Below are 9,034 nucleotides of genomic sequence, written 5' to 3'. Positions count from 1 at the left end.
CTGGATACACAGTGGGGTCAGGGGGAAAGGGTACAGGACTCATGTGATCCACTTGGGTACCTTCTGGTGCTACCTTGACCAGTTGTGACTGTGGACAAATACGGGCAGCCACCCCGTCTGAGAAGTGTGATTATCGAGGGCTCAGACTTCTCAGGAGCAGGGGGTTGGGTCACTGCACTAGACAAGTCATGGAGACCAACGGAGGTGATATCTGAGGGCAAAGTCTCCCGAGAAGTGAGAGAACAAGTGTTAGGGCCTCGACCCCACGACCCTGGGATCATGACCTGAGCCGAAATCAAGAATCGGATGCTCAACTGAGCCACCCAGGTGCCCCTAGAATTTGTGTGTTTGTTTGTTTTTTTAAATCAAATTCTAAAAGTTAATTCTGCTGTAAATTTGGATGGAATGGACTTAACTGGGCAGAGAATTAATTACTGACTGAGGCTTTATATCTTAAATTTCTTTTATGTCCTTTAGCAAATTTTTATAATGTTTTCTATGACATGTCCTCACGTTTTGTTAAGTGTATTACGAGGTATTTTATATTTTTGTTATGTCTCAAGACTCTTCTCTCACTTTTTCAAATAAATTCTCTTTAGGTGAGCTTATCCATTGGAACAGCCTCAATTAAAAAAAATATATTTATATATATGTATATGTATATTTATATTTATGTATATATTAAAAAAATATATATATATATATATTTGGATGATTCCAAAACCTGTGTCTCTCTATGCCTGATCATTTCCTGAGCTTCTCACACATATATCCGACCCTCTGTTTAATTTTGTTCTCATAATAAAGAATTCTAATATTACAGGAAAGAGCACATTCATCTCAGGTAAAGCAGAAGACTGACTCTGGCAAAATCCATTGGTTTTCATGAGAATGTGATTTCCACTAAGTGGTCCCCAACACGTTCTGCACCGCCTACAGGATAAAGCCAAGCTCTTTGCTGTGACCCTTGAGACCCCTTCACCTACCAGCCCCTCCCCGGCTCCTCTCCTGGACAGCCAGAGCCCAAGACATGTCAAACTTCCAGACCACGCCAGCCCGTCCTCCATGTTTTTTCTCCTCAGCTCAAATGCTGTCCAATCTTCAAATCTTTCTCAGCAACCCCCAAGCTCCAGGCAGAGTTGGTTGTCATTGTTTCTGGGTACAGGGTCCCTTGGTACGCACCTGTCAGAACAAGTATCTCACTGCGTTGCACTCAGTTTATGTGTCTGTCCATTTTTCTAGACTGCAAGCTCTTTGGGACCATGCTCATTCTTGTGATTCTCTCACTATCCCTGGTATCTGGCACACAGTGGACCCCAACTGTTGAATTGATCACTGAGTGAATGAATGAATGAATGAATCAATGAAACAGCATTTGCATGCTGAACTTTCAAACTGAACCTATAGTGTGATGGGAAATATCACACACATGAATGGGAAAAAAATGGCCTCAGGCGTCCAGGTTTCATCGAACATCTCATGCAGTTTGACTTGTACTGATTACAGCTTCGGAGAACGCAGAGCCAAGGTGAGCTTTAGAAAACCGCGGGCCGTAACTAAGGCAGCGGATGACCTCTTTTGGGTGGGTGGGTGGCAGGTGAGCGTCCCTGTCCTCAGCCTGCTGTGCCCCAAAAAGTGCCATCACATCAGCCCAGGGACGGCGTTAGCCTTTTCAAACTTGCAACAAGGCAGCTCCCAGCGATCAGATTTTAACAGGCGATGACTCTCTGGATGGTGCTTGTGCCGCACTGAGTGTGTGGCAGTTATGAGCTCTATAGGATCCTATAGGATCAGACCGCTGCTTGTGTTATGTTCCGATTGGAAACCCAGTCACAGGGAGGCCTTAACGTGGCTCCCCATCCTGGGAAAGGCCTTCCCTTTCCCCAGGGCCGTGCTCACCATGATCCTGTCCAGCTGCCTCTGCCGGGAACCTATGGCCCAGGATTTCCCCCTTCGCCTCCTGCCCCTTGACTCCTTCTGTGCTCTGGTGCTGACCCGCAATCTTTCCTGGGGTTGTATCATATCAAGGTCAACCTCAGCTCTCCCTTGGTCAGAAGCTCCGGGCTTTTCTGCGTCCGAACTCTGGCAGCAAAGCACCATCCAGTGGGGGTTATGCTTTCAGGGGCTGGGAGGTGGCTTCAGTGGGGAAGCCCCACGGAGCCCACAGAAAAGTAAGCACGCAGAGCAGGGCGAGGAGAGGTAGACAACAGGGGCCGTGTGGGAGCAGGAGGTGCATCCAGTAAGGAGGCCAGGAATATGTGGAGTCTGGACGTCCTGGGACTGCGTTCAGAGATGGAATTTGGAAAGGGATACATTTTAGAATGCATGTTCAGGGGTTGAACTTAGGAACCCAACAAATAAAAATTAAATCGAGGGGCACCTGGGTGGCTCAGTCGGTTGGGCGTCCGACTTCGGCTCTGGTCACGATCTCACGGCTCATGGGTTCGAGCCCCACATCGGGCTCTGTGCCGACGGCTCAGAGCCTGGAGCCTGCTTCGGATTCTGGGTCTCCCTCTCTCTCTGTGTTCTTCCCCTGCTCGCACTCTGTCTCTCAAAAATAAATAAAGATGAAAAAAAAAAACCTTAAAAAAATCAAATCGAATCTGGACAAGACACGTGGGATAACCTTAGGTAGGAAACGTAGGCCACAGAGTCGCTGGGATTTTAGGGCCCAAATTCCCGAGGTACGCCTCTTTGCTCTCTCCCTCTGTCTCTTCCTTCTTTCCTTATTTACACAGCGGCTGAGGCCCGCTGTGTGCCACACGCTGGTCTGTGCAAGACGGGCCATGCAGCTCAGCACTAGTCCTGCCACCCAGGCCTGTCAAAGTGCCTGCATTTTATGTCTGTGAAGCTCCCAGACTCTCTGAGGTTGGACTTTTTTTTCAGTGCCTTGGGAAAGGAAACACTTAAGGCTCGCCAACTTCTTCACCGGGTATCTGTGCAGAGCCTGAAGGTTACTGCTGTTATAGGCAGTATGGCGACCGTGGAGATGTCCCGCTTGATACTCTGTTAGTGTTTTATGACTGCTATAGCAAATTAACACAAACTTGGCAGCTTCAAGCCACACAAACTTATTATCTTACGGTTCTGAGTATCAGAAGACTAAAAAAGGTATACAGGGCTGGGTTCTTTCTGGAGGCTGTGGAAATGGAGAGAATCTATTTCCTTGTTTTTCCCAGTTTCTAGAAGCCACCTGCTTTCTTTGGCTCATGGCCCCTTCTTTCATTCCCAAGGCAGCCGCATCATAGCATCCTAATCTCTCTCTCACTCTCTCTCTCTCTCTGACCTCTGCTTGCATCATCACATCCTCTCCGGCTCTGACCTTCCTGCCTCCCTCTCATAAGGACCCTTGTGATTACCCAGGACCCACTTGGACAATCCGAGATAACGTCCCCATCTCGAGACCCTTAACTTAGATTTGCGAAGTCTCTTTCAGCATGGAGGAAAACATATTCCCAGGGGATTAGGACGTGTACAGCTGTGGGGGCAGACGGGAGAACATTACTCCCCCCTCCAAGACAGGACTTGGCTGGGCGGAGACTTTGTTGGACCTGTATCACTGGCTCAGACTTTCCTGGCCCAGCCCCGCTTCTCTCATAGGGTGACTGTCCTGTGAAGGTGTCACTCCACCTCCCCACTAATGTCCGCTTTCTGGAAGACTGGAAACGTCACAGCTCACACAGCGTGGACGGCCCTGATGTATGAATAAGCCAACGGAAGCCCACATAGCACGTTCACATTGAAGTTTATCCTTTAATATTGGGTCATTGACGTTGGATGGGGCTGATGTGGTTCCTCTGCGTCCCTTTGCAGATGAATCCTGGGGCGTGTCCAAAGTCTCTCAGCAGAGGAGGAAAGGATGGGGTAGGGCAACCTTCACACCATCTTTGGGGTGCAAAAAAAGGATACCATAAGAACAGAAGATCTCCACCCTTTCCTTAGTCATTATTTTTCATGTGCAAAACTACTCAGAGGCAGCAGCCCTTACGCAGACTGGGGTTCGCAAACTATGTCTACATCCATTACTCCCTAGTTCCCCTACTCTCATCCCCACTTGACTGACAAGGAAAGGGACAAGTGCACGAGTCCCAGAATTAGCGAGGGTGGAGGCAGGGGCGGGGGGCAGGCAGGCATGCCCTCGCGCGGGTCTCCGAGAGCCCAGAGAGCAGAGAGGAGAGGTCTGATCATGTACATTTCATGGAGGAGAAGCATGAGGCTCAGAGATGCTGAGGGAGCCGTCCCGGGCGCCACGGCTGAGATGCCACGCCAAGGCTGGTGTCCCTGCTGATATATGGTGCTGTCACTTAGACAGCGATGCTGCTAATTATGCACTGATAGCTAGTAGTTAATTAGGGAGAATCAGAGCGGGGGCCTGAGAGTTTGGAGAAAAATGGAAATCAGTAAAGAGTAGACCCAGTGCCTTCACTGACTTCGTTTCATGTCTATTTCCCATCCATGTGCCACTCAGCGTGTCTCATATATTTTTAATGAGAACATTCTACTAATGCCAATGGGATTGATTTTTGAGGGAGCATTAGGAGCATAAGACATGGTTGCCGTGTGTCATTGACTAAGACCAATTATCCAACCACGTCTCCTCTGACCTTGACACTGGCCAACAAAAAAGAAACAGGACCCTAGCATGTTTGAGGAACCCGTGTCCCAGAATGGAACGTTCCTTCCAAACGGCCTCGCGTGAAGAGTGGGCCACAGAGCCAGCCCGTGTCTGGATGGAGCGAGGAGTCGGAGGGGCTGCTTGGCCCCACACACTCCTCCCCTCTCCCCTCTGGGCTCAGCATCCTGCAAGGCTCACAGCGCACGCACAGAGCCTCTGAACGGACTCCAGCTCCGGTGATCTTTGTTACTCAGTCTCCTTACCCGTATACTGGGTGTAATTCTCATACTTAATTCGTACGCTTCCAGTGACGATTGAGTGAGTTAGTAAATGGGAAATGCTTAGAGCACTCCCTGGCATGTAATACGAGCTATTGAAGAGCTGGCTAATAGTATTGTGATTGCTGCTGCTGTTTGTGTCACAACTAGAAGAAGGAAAACATTATCAGGTCTCCATCTAGAAGAAGGAAAACATTATCAGATCCAGCAGAAGCATCGTACGGATTCCACATGTGGTGCCTGAGGTGTGTGAGGAAGGCGTCTACTCAGATAATCTTCCGAGACGGGAGCTTATGATGAGGTGTAGAACATCTTCTTCACCAGAATTCTTTGGACCGCCCTCTGTTTGTCCAGAAGCATCAGCGATAACCTCCATCGTGAAGGGTGCCACCCAGTGGGTGCTGGTCTGTTGCCAACCGCCCTCTGTGTTTGCTGGTTCTTTTACCTCTGGGGCATTTGCACCTGTGTGGCGTTGAGCAAAGCTGAGTTGTTGTGGGTGATAAACGCCCGAGGAACTTGAGGTTCCACGGACAAGAGAAAGATGGCAGTAAGGAGGTGTCACCCAGGGAGGTGAGGGGGGTGGCGAGGTGTCGGAAGGAAGAATAGAGCAACGATAAAACATACAGGTAGTGGTGAGCCCAAGGAAGGCTTTGGACAGAATGCTTTCATGTCTAACGTGGGATTCGGAGTGGTTTGAAGTAGAAATTGGGACATAAACCCCCTCCTCTGTCCTTTCTGTGAAGCCACTGATACTAAAATTCATTTAGGGAAAATGCTTGCTTTTAATAGTAATCAAAGAGATGCAGGTGAAAGTAATGATCAATAATATGATCCCATGAAGGACGTAAAAGCAATGGCACGGTCGTGACGAAATGATGACTCCGACACTGCTTGTCCCAAGGTCACGGGGGCACCCCTTCGGGTAATCAGCCATCTATATCAAAGTCATATACACACGTACGTCCTTGAACTCGATTCTATTTCTGGGGTTTCGTCCCAAGGAAATCATTTAGACGAAAAAAAATTCTGAATTCTGGAAGATCTTGAATGTTAATTGCAGAATTAACTTTAATAGGGAAAAAAGAAAAAGACTAGATCTTAGGAAAACAGTTAAGTAAGGAATTTTATAACCGCTCTATGGAAGCTTAGGTGGTCATTAAAATGGTAATTTTTAAAGCAAAGTGGAAAATGCTCATGATAGGACATTAACTATGGAAAAGGCGGACACATCGTTGTATTTATACCTTAATAAGCATGCAAGCTATGTTTGTGCATAACAAGGATTAGACGGGAATACAGACAAATGAAGCTAGTTGATGTGTGGAGGGGTGGCATTGTGTGCCTGGGGGTCACGTTTTTCAGATCCTTTATTCTGGTTCAAGTTTACAGAGCCTGTGTCCCCCGTCCCCAGCAAGGGGCTGGTATAGCACAGAGGGCTCGGGCTATGGTGGGGCTCCAGAGCCAGGGTGAGGGCTGAGATCAGGCAAACATTCCTGGGACGGGATTAAGACGCTCCTTGGCCTCTGTAGCTGGGCCAGTGTGGTTGCAAGGTTGGGGGGGTGGTCAACTCTGCACCATCAGCTTTGAGAATCCAGACAAGGTGAAATACACATGACAATACTCCCAGAGGCAAAGACATGGTTGGGGCCTTTTAGAGGACACCCATCTAATGGGAAGGGCCTGAGCAGGACACAAATCAGGGAGGACTCCATGGTGCTCAGGTCTGAGTTTCCCCAGGTGGGGAAGGGTGGGGGGTGACCCCCTGCCTGGTGGAATTATGGAGGTAAAAGTCGGGTTTCCCTGGCTGCTCTCTGTGTTGTGTCTTTCCCAGGTGAATGGATCCTAGAGTTACCCATGGCGTTGCCACAAGCCCGGAGTCCCTCTACGATAGCTGCAGGTTACCGGGGAGACGGCCAGAGGTTCAAGTGGATGGTGCACTCTCCATGCAAAGGGCGGGACAGCTGACATAAAACAAGGTGGGCTCTTCTGGGACAGACACCTGGGGTCAAAGGCCACTAGGCCGAGGACTTCTAATTCTGAGGAAGAATGTCTGGGGAAGGGAGCAAAAGGGTACTCCAGAAGCAATGGGATGCCAGTGCGGTTATCTCCTCAGAGTCCTATTCAAATGTCCGGAGAGCGGTAGCTGCCATACCTCCCAAAGAGCTTCACTCTTTCCTCTCCGTTTCTTCTTCTTTTTTTAATGTTTATTTATTTTTGAGACAGAGCGGGCATGAGTGGGGGAGGGGCAGGGAGAGAGGGGCACAGAGGATCCGAAGCGGGCTCTGCGCTGACAGCAGAGAGCCCGATGTGGGGCTCGAGCTCACGGACCGCTGGATCACGACCTGAGCCGAAGTTGGACGCTCAACTGAGCGCCACCCAGGCGCCCCTTTCCTCCCCTCTTCTTTCACCTCTTGGGAGGACAAAGGTTGCCCTTTAGGCCACTGGTGGTCAATCAGGGGTGATTTTACCCCTAAGGGATATTTGGAAACGTCTGGAAGCATTTTTGTGTCACAACTGAAAGGGGTGCTACGGGCATCTGGGTTAGGCGGTTGCTGAACATCTTACAACGCCCAGGACAGGACCCCACGGCAGCCCAGAATGTGGGTAGTGCCCAGGATGAGAAGCTCTACTCTACACCCATTCTACTTACTGGGGTGCCCACCACTGGCCACCAGTGGCCAAGCTGGTGCCGATGATGGTGGTGGTGGTGGTGGTGAGGCTGGTGTCATCCCAGACTTTTAACGCACATGTAGTTTGCATACATTTAATTCATCAGATGCTTCCAACCCAACAAGGTGGGCAGAGGTTATCATTCCTATTCTGGAGGTGAGACCGGGTAGGTGGACAGAGGGCAATACTTTGTCCGAGGTCGCACGGAGAGCGTCAGCATCAAGCAGAACTGGTTTCGAAGCCTTGGTGTCTCGTGCCTTCTAATTGTATCCTTTTTCCACTGCACTGGTTGGATTCTGTGACTATAAAAAGAAGGAAAGCCTCACCACCGCTCTGAAAGCCTGAATTTGTCCCAGGCTTTACACATTAGTGCTGGAGCCAGGATTCCTCATTCCCAGACTATTATAAACAAACACACCTACAAGACACACAGAGACTTTTAGGGACTGGCGGGGTGTGTGGTCCTCCTATGACTGACACCATGGTGAAGCTGGGGATTTGGCTGCTTATCTACGTCTCCCGTGTTATCTTAGGTCAGTTAGAAAGCTACATGCCAAGAGCGACACCCGCTAACTTCTCTTTTCCTTGAGGTAGATGCTCCATAGTAACTATTGGTAACTACAAGTTTTATCGACTTTTTCCTCAGAGCTAAGTATGAATTAAGTGTAAGCTTCCTTGGTATTTTCTTTATCCCCACCCGCCTCCCCCCCACTCCCCACCGTCCTAAAAAAGACTCGACTGAGTCCTGGGCATTTGCATGGAATTGATATCCACAAGTTTTCACGACGCCTCACACCCTCAGTTGTGTTTTTCCTGAAAACCACTAAGCAGGATGCCCCCAGCCCTCCTTGTGCAGGTGCATCGCCCTCCCTTCCTTTAAGAGTGTCACCGACAAAGGTTGGAAACCCAACTGCTTAATAACTGGCTGGAATATAAAGTCGGCATTATAAAATTGGCAGAGCTAGAATCATCAAGAATGGCTTCCAAATTGCTGGCCCAGATGGCTAAGTTAAACCATCCAGCGTTTTAGAGCCAGAGCATAGAGGAGTCTGAGCGGGACACGGTGGTAGGAACAGGCGAAGGCTGGCTCAGTGATTCTGGGGGAGCCGTGGTGCTCGGGGTGTGGAATACTCCTCTGAGGATTGTCTAACAGTGTCTTTTTTTTTTTTTTTAATTTTTTTTCAACGTTTATTTATTTTTGGGACAGAGAGAGACAGAGCATGAACGGGGGAGGGGCAGACAGAGAGGGAGACACAGAATCGGAAACAGGCTCCAGGCTCTGAGCCATCAGCCCAGAGCCCGACGCGGGGCTCGAACTCACGGACCGCGAGATCGTGACCTGGCTGAAGTCGGACGCTTAACCGACCGCGCCACCCAGGCGCCCCCTAACAGTGTCTTTTTAAGAAATTGATACAGGGGAGCTTGGGTGGCTCAGTCGGTTGAACGTCCGACTCTTGGTTTCAACTCGGGT

At 49.5% G+C, this 9,034-nt stretch overlaps 1 long non-coding RNA gene across 1 annotated transcript; it reads left to right on the top strand.

Moving 5' to 3' along the window:
- Positions 1-758: 758 nt before the first annotated feature.
- On the top strand, positions 759-7,073 carry LOC121042301 (uncharacterized). The gene is made up of 2 exons (XR_005796090.1): positions 759-1,528; positions 6,725-7,073. It is a non-coding gene; the product is annotated as an uncharacterized LOC121042301 (long non-coding RNA).
- Positions 7,074-9,034: the final 1,961 nt, after the last annotated feature.

The sequence above is a fragment of the Herpailurus yagouaroundi genome, unplaced genomic scaffold (assembly GCF_014898765.1).
Source record: "Herpailurus yagouaroundi ecotype Mexico unplaced genomic scaffold, PumYag 185, whole genome shotgun sequence".
NCBI classification, from domain to species: Eukaryota; Metazoa; Chordata; class Mammalia; order Carnivora; family Felidae; genus Herpailurus; species Herpailurus yagouaroundi.
This window is presented reverse-complemented; position numbering and strand designations above follow the sequence as displayed.